A 14,541-nucleotide genomic window follows, 5' to 3' on the forward strand; every position below is an offset into this window, starting at 1 on the left:
AGCTGTGGGTTTAATAGCTGCCTTATTATTTATTGATGTATCAGTTCTTTAGTACTGTGTTGCTTAATCCATAAGTATTGTGGTCCTTTAAACTAATTACACCTTGGGGCTGTAATTGCAGAGGAAGAGCCAGGCCATGAGGAGGGCTCTGTGTTACTTGGGCTGAAGCTGCACCTCAGGAGCCATGAATCCCCACAGATCACTCACAAATGGCCAAGGTCTCTGAAAGCAGATGGACACCATGCAGATAGGTAGGATTAAACCAGTGTATTTCTTTAACTCCCTAGAGAATGATGAAGAATGATGTTTTTAGAGTGGCAAGTGGGAGCTCAGTTGGAAAGGAGATGTTGCAGTTTTAAAGACTGCAGTGTTTGTGTGCTGATGTCAACACAGCAAAAGGTCTCCAGTCACAACAATGAAAAATCACACTGGCACTGTTGTCTCAGTTTTGCATTAGCATCTTGGCTCATCATTCAGGGATTTTGAGTAGAGAATAATAGTTTTCTCCTTCAAGTTAAGGTTAAAGAGCAAATTCTTAACACAAAAGTTTCATATGAAATTGATTTGAGTCTGGTAAATCTGAGAATAAACAAATCCTATCTCTAGCTCAATGCCTGTAAATAATTTATTTGAAAGCGTTTACACAATCAGAAAAAAATGGGAAGGAGGAGGTCATCTAATCCATTGAACTCTCTCTTAAATCTCTATCTCTACTTAAAAATCTCAATGCAGTGCCGGAAACTTTCATTACAGTGGCGTGATGCAGTCCTTCACTAACTTACAGTGAAGAATTGCCTACTTCTAATTCATCTCCCTGGCAGCTGGGAAAAGTCACCAATTTAGTCTTGTTCTGTGGGCATAGAAGTGAGGCTCTCCTTTTTCTCCTTTCACCTTGATGGGAGTTTTTCCTACATTTTGAAGCTTTTTTTTAACAGTAATTTCAATCTAAAGGCCATAAAGACTTTTATATCTGCTGGTATTTGAACATTCTGAGCGATTTGGGTTGGTGATTTTGTTTATCTATGCCCAACTCAAGCTGGTTTTCATCTTGGATTAATTCTTTTGGTTATTCTTCTGTAGCACTTCTCCCATCTGTGCAGTCCAGTGTCAAGCCAGCCTTTTGGAAAATGATGCAACTTGGGTGCTTACCTGTACATTATAACCACTTCTCTGGAGGTGTGTTAGGAGCAAAGATGGAAGCAATTTCAGCTGAACAGAGAAGATGGAAGGGTCTGTGGAAGGTGTGAGTATCCTCAGTGCCTTTGCTGTGAGGGAAGAAGGCACTGTAAATAGGCTAATGTGTGGTCCACCTACTATATCATCCAAGAAAAGTGGGGGGATTATGGTAGAAAGCTGCTCAATATATATGAAGCTCCAACAAATGTGGTTTTTTTTTTTTTGTCTTTAAGACTGGTGCAAGTTGAAAACTTGCTGAGCAAAAATATTTAGAAGTAAAGGCAATAGAGCTGGCAGGAGCGTTGCTACTCTAATCAATAATAAAAGGATAATCTGTCTTTCTTTGTGGTACACAAAGCAATAATCTGTTGTTCAGATTGATTAAACACCTCAACTCTGCTTTGATTATTAATCAATCTCTAACATAGCTTATTGTGAGTATAATACAAAGTACTAGAGATTATGCATAGTATTGATGGTGATAAGAGCAGGGGGGTGGGGGAGTCTTTGTTCCATCATGGGAAAAAATTGAACTGAGGTGAGGTGGAGGCTTTCTGTGGATGAGTTTTTTGTTGATGTACCTATGAGAGGTTTGACTGCAGAATTCTAAAAAGGGGTGTAAAGGTTGAGTTTACACAGGTCATGGTGATTTTGATCTCTGATTCACAAATGTAGAAAGTGCCACTGACCGGACAGAGAAAGAATGTAAAATATGAGAACCAAGCTTCTCAGCTAGAAAAAACCTGTCCTTCAGGAAACATGCTGTTATCTGGTATATTCTTTGCATTAAAAACTTATTTTATCTCTTTCTTACACGAAATCTTATTTGAGCTTTGGGCTAGCCTAGGCTTTCAGCTTTTGAGCTTTTTAAATTATGAGGAAAAATCCCTCCTTCCTCATCCTGTGCCTGGGGTTACATTATTGCCAAAGTGGTTTATTTTTTTTACTGGTAGGTTAGGTATCGGTTTTACTTCAAAAGGCAGGGCAAAGGGTTAAAATTTTACTTGTTCAAATGACTTATTACTGTCTGAAAGGGGGAATTTAGGTTTTTCCTTTTCTTTTCTTTTTTGACTTCTCTTAAGATATTCAAATACACCTGTTTGACTGAAATGTGTGAATCACACTTTATGAATTGCAAAATCACTTAAGCATCTGGGCAGTAACCTTTAATTTGTTTCTCCTTTGAGTCCAGAGTTGGACTAAATGACTTCCAAAGGTTCCTTTCAACTTTTCTTATTCTGGAACTCGATGGTTCAGTGATAAGGTGTGGAATAAAGCATGCTCAGGATGTTAAAATTTAGATAGATTTGGTTCAACTGGTGAGAGAAGTTGAGTTGATTCTTAATTGTCTTTCTCTTTGGGAGGGTTCCCTTTCACCAACACTTAGGACTCCTTGTGACACAAGCTCCTCCACGGTGCTGCCAGTTATCCACCTTGGTCATCCCAGCCCTGCGGGACTTGGAGGAAATAAACAATTCTCCGTGATGGGAACAGCTCCAGTCTCGGTGCCCCCTCTCTGAGGATTTGCACACATGCCACAGATGCATCTTTGTCCTGTTCCATTCTTTTAGGGTAGCATTGAATACCCATCTGTGGTTTGCTGGATATTCAGAAAAATCTTCACCTTTTGAACAGTACTGACCTGCATGATTAATGATGGATTATGCTGACAGTATAAGCTTAATTGCATTTTCTGTCTTGATGTTTTCCAGTTGTGTTTGGGGTTTCGATTTCGGGTTTTTTGTTTGCTTGTTGGTTTGGTGTTTTTTATAATGGCAGCATGAAATAATGAAGCTGATGATAAAAATGCCTATAAAAATTCTGGCAAATTTATTATAGAACAACATGGCTTGATTTCTTATTTTTCTATCCATCTGGTCATTAGGCCTTTCCAACTGTCAGTGTCTAATATAATCTCGTTTAATAGCAGCGTATAATTAGCTTTATGTTGATCAGAGGCATTTGGGATGGTGGTGGTAACATTCAAATCCAAATATCAAAATCCCAAAGAAGATAACTCAAAGACACATATGTCTAAGCCAGCATTTATGACTTTTAGTCCTAAAGTCTGTAACTGGTGATTTAGGCATGTGAGCTTTGAACTGTGGTATGGAAATTTATCAATTAAGAATCCTCAGGAGTTCTGGAAGCAAAGTACAGATGTCTCTCCAAATGGTAATGTGGTAATAAGTCACTTTCCCCCCCTCTATACAGTCCTGTTATTGCTTCAGATATTTAATTTCTTCTTACTTGTCTAGCTTCTTATTTTAAAAAGGTAATGAAAGCTATGTCTTGCCATTGTTCCACAAGGAACAAATTTTCTCCATTTTTAAGCCTCCTCCAGAGCTCTGTGTATGCAATCTATACACACATGTGTTTCCTTAGTGGCTGTTACAGGAGTGCAATTTCCTAGTGGGTCTTTTGGGAGGTGATTTTGAGGTGAATTTGTGTTACTGCACCTATCCGATAAATATTTCTCAAATTTAACTTGGTAGCCATTGCTAGGCAGGCCAAAGAAGGGTGTTGATGTTCCTGGAACTTGGACTTCATCCTAAAAGTATCTGTTTCTCTCAGTTCTTTAAAGGGAAACTTGATTTGAACGGCTGTCTTGCAGAGATGTTCTTGCATATGGAGTTGGACAAGTCAGGTATTTGATCATAAAAGACCTACTTATAGGGCAGGATTTCAAACACTACAGAAATATATTTATTGACTAGATCTAGCAAATTTTTTGGTTCATTGAGACATATTGGAGCATCAAGCTCTGTACTCTGCTCTGCAGCCAGTCAGAATAAACCAAGCAGGGCTTCAAAAAAGGAAATACACCTTGACAGGTGAAAATTACATCTCCTGCATTACGGTTCTTTAAAGCTGGAATTGTCTTTGAATTTAGGCTTTCAGTTCTTCAATAAAAGATCACAGTTCCCTTTTTGTTCTCTGGCACTGTAACCCATTTGAGGATTCTGTCAACACCCCTTTCAAAAAATGCAGAAACCTGTTAAGATTTGTAGGAGAAAAAAATCTATATAAGTTACCTTTTGCTCATAACTTGAAGTGCACAGCCAGAGCTTCCTCCAAGAAATATTTCAGTGCTAGAGAAGGAAAAGCAGACCTCTGTTTCCATATGGTTCCTTGTTGAAAATAAGTAGTGGTACCACTCTGGGGTTTATTTTTGGCCTGGGTGTTTGCTCAGGGATTATTTTGGTTGTGCACTACTCTGCTCTAACTGACCAGAATGTGAGGACACATCTAAACTCTGACAGGGTGCAGGGACAGATACCAAGAGAGTCTGTGCAGCTCTTGATGACGGGATGTGAAGCACGTTGACTTCTCCTCAAAGAGATCTGCCAAGATTCATTGCAGGATCTGTTCCTTACCTTCCTCCTTTAATTTCCTGCATCATTTAACCAGTGTTTTCTGTGGCAGAACTGCTCTGCACATCAGTGCTTCCCTTTATGTTTGTTAATAAATTGTGGCTTCTGCTACATGAGGGTTTTTGGCAGGTGCTGGTGAACATAATCTCTCCAGACTGCAGACACAAACTAAAGACAATTCCCAGATGTTTTAATAAGGAACCAGAACCTGTTAATGATGCATGGGAAGCAGCCACTCATACACATGATGCCTCCCCTTTTCTCTCCCCCTTCCCAATGAATGTAGTTTAAGATTAAACTCCTTCTCTATTCTTTATATTCATGTTTTCTGGCTTCTCCCAGGAACTTACATCCAACCAAACTTCCTCGTACCTCAAACCACCTTTGGACAAAGTGTAATTTTGGTGTATAGAGTGGGGAAAAGGGAATGCTACAGTTGAAAGTAAATTGAAAAATTATACACCAACATAGAAGAGCAGGTAAGAATGTTTTGTGCAGAGCTGAACTCTAAAAATGGTACTAAATATTTTGGACTATTTTAATACATGTACTAAGCTCTATAGACAAAGCTATTGAAGTATTGAGACCCTACAGAGATCCTAAAAAGCTTTCAAGCTAAATTTAACTGAGTTAACTCCTAATTGAATTTGGTTTTCTTTTTTAAATTCTCAACTATGAAACAAAAATTAAAAAAATATACTTGATGTTATATCTTAGAAGCCTTGAAAATATCCCCAGAGCTCAACATAGATTTTTCACTGTTAACATAAGTATTGATAATTTGAGGCATGTGCCCTACAAGACCATAAGGGGAAGCTGTAAATTGGGTAACTCATCTAAACAAGTCCATTCTTATTCAGCAGAAAAGAAAACTTTCAGTAGTGTAGAGATGGCACGAAAAATTCTTATAACAGAAGCATCTTCAGTGCTAGTTGGGAATGTGATGCATTTTAGGCTTGTTCCATTAACAGCTCTTTAAGAAACAAAAAACCTGAACAATGTTTCAAAACTCCACTCTAGCCTCTTTGCTGCTGCTCTTGGCATTATCTCTGATACATTCGAAGTAGTTTTGCACAACTATTAATTGGATCTTTTGGGGAAGATCAGCAGAATTTCCACTTCTCAGCAAAACCAAATGGGTATAACTTAAGGCTATCCTAGATCACAGTAAGAATATCAGCCATGGGAATTCCACCCTGAAGAATAAGACCTCTGTGAACCTTTATCTCGTGGCTATCACATTTTGTCAGTGAAAGGCACCTGGAGGGATGTGTGACAGAGTGTTACGTGGGGCAGAAACAGGGCTGGCAGAAATTAACCTCGATATTGGTGGAAATGAAAAGAAGCTTGTGTTTTGTGAATTATGCACGTTTGAAGAGAATATTATTCCATTCATTCTTTTTGCCGACATTGCCTGAATCTAGCAAGGTGATTTGCAGTACCTGGAATATTGGGGTTGGTTTGTTATTAGTGGCTGCTTCTACATTTTGAAGACATTGGCTGTGCTGCTCTCGTTAGCACCTCTGCACTGCTCTGTGAGGAGACTGCGGGCTGCTCTTGCCTCCTGCTGGCAGAGGAGGTTATTTCCCAGCCATACTGCTTCAAATTCCTTCCAGAGTTGAATTCATGCAAAAGAGTTTGTCAATCCACTGAACAAATAAATAGAAAACTTTTTGCCTTGCAATTTAAGTAGTTTTGTTCTTTTAAGTAAGGTGAAAGACCTCCTTCTAGGTGAATTATCAGTCAGCTCTTTGAGCCACCTGGGAACGACCCTGTTCAAGTTTGTCAGTTAAGAAATGAGCTCCTGGAGTGATTCTGAGCATCTTTGCATTTTTTGTTATGGAGTGGAGTCAGCTTTTTTTTTTGCTAGTCTTAATTGCCTTCTCCAATATATCCAGTTATTGGACATTTAGCACTTCAAGTGGAGTAAAACTGCTGGAAGTACTGGCCATGCACTCTTTTGTTCAGTAGTTTAGCAACTGCCAGAATTGGAGAAGGAAAGAGTTTCACTTTTGTGCCAGAGAAAATAAAAGCAGAGAGAAAGGTCCTTGATAACAAGTAAAGTTTGGGAAGGTTACGGGCATGGGTTAGTATGGAGAGAGAAAGATTGTTCATGTGCTGTTTGGAAGTTAATGTATTTGCTCACACATTAAAGGTGTTTTGAAATGCCTTCACCACTTCCATTCCACCCCCAAGAGGAAGCAGCTGAGTCATAAATTTGCATAGAGAGTATTAGTTGTAAAAAATAGATATTACACCCCAAAATTCAGGAGTGTTGTGTATTAAGCCCAAGTGCAAGACGTTAAATGTTATTGGAAAGCTATGAAATTGGTTTACAAGTTAAATCACTAGTATGGCTTTTTTAGGATATTCATCAAAATTTACTTAAATTAAAACAAAGAAACACATTTGTTGAATGATTGCAATTCCTGCTGCCTCCAATTTTTTTTACATTCATCCTTGAAAGCTATTTACTTAATTTTTTGTGTTCAGTGAGATAGTTATCATAACTGATTATGTAAGATAATGATTTTAAGTTCTGTTGATACATCACTTAGAGAATGTAGTTGTTGGAATCACTGTAAATATGGCAGGTAAGAGCAGAAGAAAGGAAGAAAATGGATGTAAACATCCGTGAGCTCCAGTAGATTGATTTTTCTTGAGTGGTTTGACAGATAAAATGGTAAAGCAAAATGTTCAACTTCAAATGCATCACTTGAAGAAAGTAGGAGAATGTGGCAGGGAAGGAAGGAGATGATGAATGTTACTTTGTTAGAGAGGAGAAAATGCAATTGTTCTGCATGAGGTGTTCATCACTTTCCTTTTTCTCTTCTACAGCATTTGATAAACGTCCATTTAGCTGTAGTAGGCAAAAATCATGTTTAAAGTCTTGGTTCATGGGTCATCTTTCAAAGCATTACATCTTAATAGTTTAAAACTTTTGTCTGGCTCTGTACAACAGTTTAATGTCTGAGGCTTCAAGCAATTCTCAGAAGAAAGCAGTGAGGAGTTTCACTCTGAACAAGGAGGGTGTGATGAATATGCATTCCCATCAGGGCTAAGCAGCTTCTCTAGAAATTCCAATTTCTCAGAGGAGAAACACATTACTCCAAATACCCCTCTTCAGAATAACAATGGAACTGCCCTCTGAGGGTCTGTGATGTTACACAGGACTGTGGGTGTTGCTGTTAGGTAGGAAGGGAGGAGAACAGACACGCTTTATAGTGTTAAGTCGTGGGCGAACATATACACACAAGTGGTTCAGGTGGAAGAACAAAGGGACTAAGGAAAAATGCTGCATGTAGATTTTTTTGACTTTAAAAAACGCAATCTAGCTTATTTACAAAGAATTCACCAGTTTTGTCCCTTAAAAATGTTGGTGAAAAATGAGGTGCAAATGAGAGGTGGAGAAAGACTTTTGCTCGGAGATGCCAGCCTTTTTACCAGCACCTTCACCCACCCCTACAAAATGCTCAGTTAGTCTGAATCTCTTTTGTAGTCTCTAGCTTTTGGCTCTAGTACACATTTATATGCAAAGCACTATCCAGCAAAGTTTTTCCTTGTTTCTGAGTTAAATTGCCATAGCAGATTTCCACGTGTTTTTGGAAGGTGACAGAGACAGGGGTTCTGTTCTCAAGGCAGGTACTGTTTTGTGAAAGATCTTTACTATTTATTGCATCTATTCCTGGTGGAAGATGGCAATTACTATCCCACTTCCAGCAACTCTTTACCTGAATCCTGACAGCTCTTAATTATGTGTGAAAGAAGTTATATGCAGAGAAATTTCTCAGAGTGAATTACCTGTGAGATGTGTTCCAGCTTAGAATGTCTGCAGCACCACCATTTGTCTTGTGGTTCTCATTTGGTTGTTTTTGTTTCAGGAGCTGGGAGACTTTGCCTGGCTTTTGATACCAGAATTTGCATTGGGAAGGAATTTCTGCTGCTGCTTTCCCAATGTTTCTCTCCCTCTTTTTATTTTTTTTTTCCCCTTTTCTGTTGGATTTGGCTCTATGTTTCTTCCTTTAAATGAGCCTCTTGCAGTCAGCTGCTGAGTTTGTCTACTGCTGAGTGTACTGCTCAAGGAAACATAGAGAAATAAGTAACAGGCTTTCAAATTTCTGATCAAGTTTAACATTAAATCTTATTATTCAGCTACATAACTTCGTTACCCTTCAGTTATAAATGTTTTATTTTCTCTTTAAGTATTTATTGGCAAAAACATATTTATGTCTATACTCAGAGAAACGTGCCATGATGGCAGTCATGTTGCAGTTGATTTCCAAAATAATTTCAAGCCTGCAGAAGCTTGTCCTATTCCAAGTCATACTAAATCCAAGATTTTAAATGATGCCCAGCTTCCAGACCAATGTAATGAGTAAAGATAGCTGAGCCAGGACAGATGTACTGCTTCCCGGTCCAGAGTAGCTGGGTGCTGGCAACTCTGCCATTTAATGCAGGAGAAATCTTGCCGCACAAAGGCAAGGAAATTCCAGTCCTCTAGAAACATCTAGTTGGGCTATTGTGACGGGATTTTAATGCACAATCCATCTCACGAGATTTTTGTTTCTGTGGGAAGCTTGGGCTTTATTGCATTGATATTTCCAGAGAAACTGTTTTCCCTGAAAACTTCCAGGGAGCTCTCAGTGTTTTACCACAATTAAATTGCACTTATGATGGGTTATTATTTCCTGCCTAGTCTTTCATCACAGATGTTTTTCAATTATGGATGGTCACTCTCTGTTTTAATAATTCTTTCTGGATTTATATTTCAGCATGAGATTTAGGATGGCTTGAACTAAACCTCATTTATTAGAGGTAATATTAACAGCACAAGGGATGTTAAATTATAAAATGCAAAGAGTTCCAGGAAAGAGATGATCATTGGGGATTGTAGTAGTAACTTGATTTTGTAGATTGACTGCCATTGATGACTTCACCACTCCCTAATCAATGTGCCAAAGGAAACAGCTACATATGTGACTGTAGTTTATCTTTGTTTTCTCTTTCTGCTATTAAACCATCAATATAATTGCCAATAAAGGAGCTTGGCCACTTGTTGGAAAGCTCCCATCTATAGTATAGATAGCAGAGAATGTTCCTGAAAAAAGCCACCGGTCTCCCAGCAGCACTAAAAGTTGAGTTTCAGAAAGCCAAGTAAGCATTTTCCACAGTAGGGCCAAGCTTTGTAGGGACAAGGTCACCCTGATGCCCTCAGCGGAAGGGGAGTGCCCAGCTGCTCGGGAGACAAGAATTGCAGGGCTTTTTTCCTGCCTAATTAGCAATATTGCTTTATATTTTGCACGTCCCTCTGCATGTGTTCGGAAGAAGTCTGCAGGGAGCTCATTATGTTCCCAGCCTTGTAGTTATAGGCTTGCAAAGTTGTACCTTCAGGGGGGTGGGAGGTGCATTCACTTGAAGGAATTCCATATCCAGAATGAAACGCTGCTGAAAACCTGTAGGAGCTCTGTTGGATGTCTCCTGTGGGGCATGCTTTATCCTGCCCTGCGTGTTCCTGCAGAGAAGCTGTCCAGATGAATCTTCTTGACATATTTTCTCTTTGAGATAATGGCTGAGGGCAGAATTTTGGCTCAGATGACATCTGTTAATGAGTCTCTAACCAATGAATGGATTTGGGTAGAAAAAGGAGACAATGAAACCTTGCTTATCACCTCCTTGTAGTGATTTTTGAGAGCCCAGTGTGGTTCCAGTTTCTATCAGTTTAGTGTGGGGGTTTTTATTTTTTCCCCTCTTTGGAGGAATGTGGGTGAAACATGACAGAATCCCATTCCCAGCGCACTGCTGTGCTAACACACTCCAAGCAAGACAAGGAGTTTTCAAAGGAAGGATGTAGGGCAAGAGCTTATGAAACCCCTTTGAGGACAGTAACATGAACATTTGTTGCAAGAATGGCTGCCTGAGTCCAAACTCGCTTCTCTTTGAGCTTTCTTCTTCTGAAGGCTGCATCCCTAAATCAGAAAGATGGCCCCACATACCTCATGGAATTATTTTGTGCAGCCAAAATAAACAGTTTAAACTGAAGGAAGCATTGTGCCATTATTTCCTGGCCGTCGTGGAACTATGCCAGAAGCTGCTCCTCAAAAGTTCTGTTAATCTTTACTCAGTGGGGATGTCACTGTGTGAAGTCCCAATTGCTCAAGTTGATCAGCACTTTAAAGAAAATTATCAGTCAGAGGCTTATAAAAAGATGCAATACTTTCCCCTGTGGATGAATTGCGCCTTTCTTGCTCCCACTACACAGATTTTGGATTTGTATAACCATTTGTGGGCACACACTGCACCCCATAATCCTGTGGAAAAAGTCTAATTTAAGTGATCACAGATGTAAAATGGTGTTATCAACACACCCTTCACTGAATTACAACTGCACAGACCCCAGGATAATCCAGAACTAACAGGACAGTTTTGTTTAGTGGAACCTAGTTTGCAAAAGAACAGTTTTTAACAGTTGTAGTTGAAATACTGACATTCATCTATTTCTTGGGACATCAGCAGCCCTGATAGCTGTCTAGTAGGAATCCAGACGGTTGATAAGGAAAATTCGAGTAGCAGGTGACAATTAGCACCGTGCTCTCCCTTAGACCACCTGCATACCCCAGGACTGAAAAATTCACTAATCAGGTAACACCCAGTGTTGCTCCTGGAAGATGCTTATTGTGCTTTAGGAGAGAAAAATGAAAATTTATTCACGTAGGGAAAAATAATTGCCACAAATCCATTTTGTTTGCTCACAAATCATTTGATTTGGGGCTGATCAGCCTTGGTATTTTTGTTTTTATTAATATGAAAGGCTTCTGTGGGGTGTAGAATAGTTTGGGAAGCTGGTGAGAAATATGCTGTCACACGATCCCTGAATGATTATGCAGATAAAATTTACCAACTTCCCTCCTCCAGTTTATCCTATTTGGAAAGATACATGAGAAATAAATGGCTGGTTTTAGTGAAAGTAAGTGCTACTTCATCTGGAATAAGCATCCTGTCATTTCAAGATTTACAGCCGTTCTCCACTGCTGGTCGCTTCTGCTCTGCCTTTTTTACTCTGCTTCTTCTCTGCTTTATTTGCATTTTTGAGCCTTTCTCATTTGCCTACTAACTTGTTTTTTGTGTTTTTTTTTTTTTTCCTAGATAATCTGGAAGGTGAAGAATGACCAGGCAGAACTCAAATGCCATTTTGTTATGCTTAATAGCTGATTAAAAACGAGCTGGCCCCTCTCTGGTGTTCACGCGCAAATGCTCTCTCTCGGGTTTTTGAAATTGAGTCATAATTGCTGATGCCAAAAGCTGTCAGTACAACAGGGTAGAAAGCAGTCAGCTCTTCTTAGTGTTATATAAAGTTGTCATTTTGGAAGAATGAGCAATGATAAAGAACTGTTGCAGTGCTTCTGCCCATTTTCACAGTAAACCATGCTGTTCATGTTGCTTGTGTTGGTCTCTTTTCTAATATATTAATTTTCTCCTCTAAGAAAAGAATTCAAAACAAAGCAATAGGAATTTAAGCACAATTTGCAGGGGAAATAAAGCTGCATTTTTAGAAATATTTATGTCAAACATGCTCATTCCTGCATGCAGTATAATAATATGTAAAAAATACTTAAGATTTTAATGTAAAACATGAAATTGAATGTACATTTTTTACCATGGCAGGCACATCAGCAGTATCTAGCTGTACATTTAAAGGAAAAAAATTCTGTAAAACGTTCTTAGCTCTGTATGTAATACATACATTTACAAAACAAAATGCTGGCTTCCCTAATCATGTGTGATTTAGTGGGTTAATATAAGGTATATTAATATTTATAGTGTCTGAAATTTTAACAGAGAATCCTCTCACTGGCTTCTGCAGTATCGATGTTTTCAAGTGGACAACAGCATGCCTACTCTGAGAACTCATTTCTTTGCTTTCTCATTAACATTCAAATTACTTGTAGGATGATTATTAATGAGAATGGACATTGCACAATCTAACTCTGCAGCCGCTATTGCTTTTCAGTAAGCAGTAATTTACTTTTGTCTCTCTGTAACCTCCAAGACGATGCTTCTGAAATTCTGCATTTCATATCTGTAGCTGAGAATCGGCCTTCAGAGTCCCAGCATCTGTGGCAACATGTGCTCATGCTTTAATTTGCTGAGTCAATGTTCCAGTTTTCTGATTCACCTCTTTTGCTGAGGGGATAACAGCTTTTCTGAAGCTGCTCTGCACCAGAACTGGCTGCTTTCTCAACCAGTGACTCATTGTTGTGCGTATTATGCTTTAAAAATTTCACAGTGGACAACCTGTGTCCATTAAATAGACATAACTTCCTAGGGCTGCTCATATGCCTCCTCGTGCTGTTACTTTTCTGTTGTTATCTGACTGCAGCTATCAACTCTATAGACATTAGGGTAAAAAAATATGTTCAGCTGACACACCAGCAGAAATTCACCTGACTGCAGGCTCTGTAAATCTGCCTTATAAATGTCTCTTGCCTTTATAAAATACTGAGCAAAACTGAAAATGAGCAAATTCTTCTGCAAGGCAAGAAATGCTAAAGCAGAGGGGAGGAAGGCTCAGAGAGAAAACATTGGATGTACCTGTTTACAGGAGCTGAGACTTTGTAAATTAAATAGGAGCACAGAGTCAAGGGTGTTCTAAGAGATGGCAAATTCTCCACATGGAAATTTATTCACATCATGGCACACCAGTTTGACCAAGCAAACTGCATCCCAAGGGCCTGACTTTCAGCTGTGGGCTGCTCTTCCTCTGTGTGCCAAGTAGCACAAATAATATTTAAGTGGTGCTTTTTTGTGCATTTATGTTTGTTTTTTTCCCCAGATAAGCAAAATGATGGAGACTGGGCACCACAAATTTCTTTCAGCTTTGTAAGTATCCAGGTTATGTTTGATAATTTGAAATTTAGATTTTGTGTCTGGGCAAATCACAAGTTTGGAAGCAGAAGAGAGTGGTTTCTGTGTATAATTAACCCCATTCCAAATACCACTAGTTACAATTAGATCAGACATAAGAAGTCAATTATCCTTGGCATGGGAACTTTGACATACTCAGTAGTTTTGGAGATAGATTAATGAAAGTCTGGAAAATGTAATAGCCTTACTCTGTTGTACCTGGGAGGAGATGGATGTTGGGATAACAATAATATCTCGCTTTTATTTATGAATGTAGTTTGGCTCGATGCCGTGTGATCTCCTGATGAGAGGACCTTGTTGTGCTCAGTGCTTTGAATTCCACAGAGCCATTCCTCAAGACTTTTCTAAGGCAAAGGTTTTCCTGTGTTTGTCCTGGGCTTCTGCTGTTTCCTTTAGCCAGCCTGGAGCTCATTTAATCCAGGAAAATTCATTACAGCCCTAAACCTACCCGTGTAAACTCCTGTTCCCATGCAGGCTCCTTTGCTGGTGCCACAGTCCCTCCTTCCCCCCAGCAGCCTGAGGGAGAGATTCTGGAACATAAATCCAAGGATAAACCCTGTGCTCCACCCTTGGGTGCTCCAGCCATCAGCTCCGTGTTTCACAGAGCACAGTGCTGATCTGCCTGCCTTTGGCATGGAAATCTTCCTATCTGGACAAATTTCAGAATACTCTGATTGCCACCATGGCCTTGGGCTTATTTAAAAAGGAAAAGGAAAAAGCATCACATGCTGTTCAAGGGGGACAAGGGTAAAGGTCTTCTAAGCAAAGGCTCGACAGTTTTCTAGTCTATCAGTAGAACAAATACCACATCAGGGTATTTTTCGGTTGTTTCATCTGTCATATTTCAGATTTAACTTGATTTATTTGTATTTTACTTCATTTTTTATTTTTAGCTTGATTTAAAGATTTTGGAGGAAAAATATCTTCTAAGACTTATCTATTATTTTGGTTGTTTTTCCAAGTTGTATTCTATTTTTGATTAATCTTCTGAGCAACAATATTCAGTTTTTCACTGTGTACACACTGTACACATGATTAAAACCCCTGGATCTGAGATGTTAATATTCAA

General features: G+C 39.1%; 1 long non-coding RNA gene across 4 annotated transcripts in view; it reads left to right on the plus strand.

The window, feature by feature from the left end:
* LOC120412022 overlaps positions 1-14,541 on the plus strand; it is a 104,101-nt gene that overhangs the window by 24,775 nt on the left and 64,785 nt on the right. For all 4 annotated transcript variants that reach the window (XR_005604678.1, XR_005604675.1, XR_005604676.1 and 1 more), the window contains exons 4-6: positions 122-251; positions 1,081-1,243; positions 11,694-13,427. This is a non-coding gene — a long non-coding RNA (uncharacterized LOC120412022). The remainder of the gene's footprint in view (positions 1-121; positions 252-1,080; positions 1,244-11,693; positions 13,428-14,541) is intronic.

The sequence above is a fragment of the Corvus cornix genome, chromosome 4A (assembly GCF_000738735.6).
Source record: "Corvus cornix cornix isolate S_Up_H32 chromosome 4A, ASM73873v5, whole genome shotgun sequence".
Classification (NCBI taxonomy): Eukaryota; Metazoa; Chordata; class Aves; order Passeriformes; family Corvidae; genus Corvus; species Corvus cornix.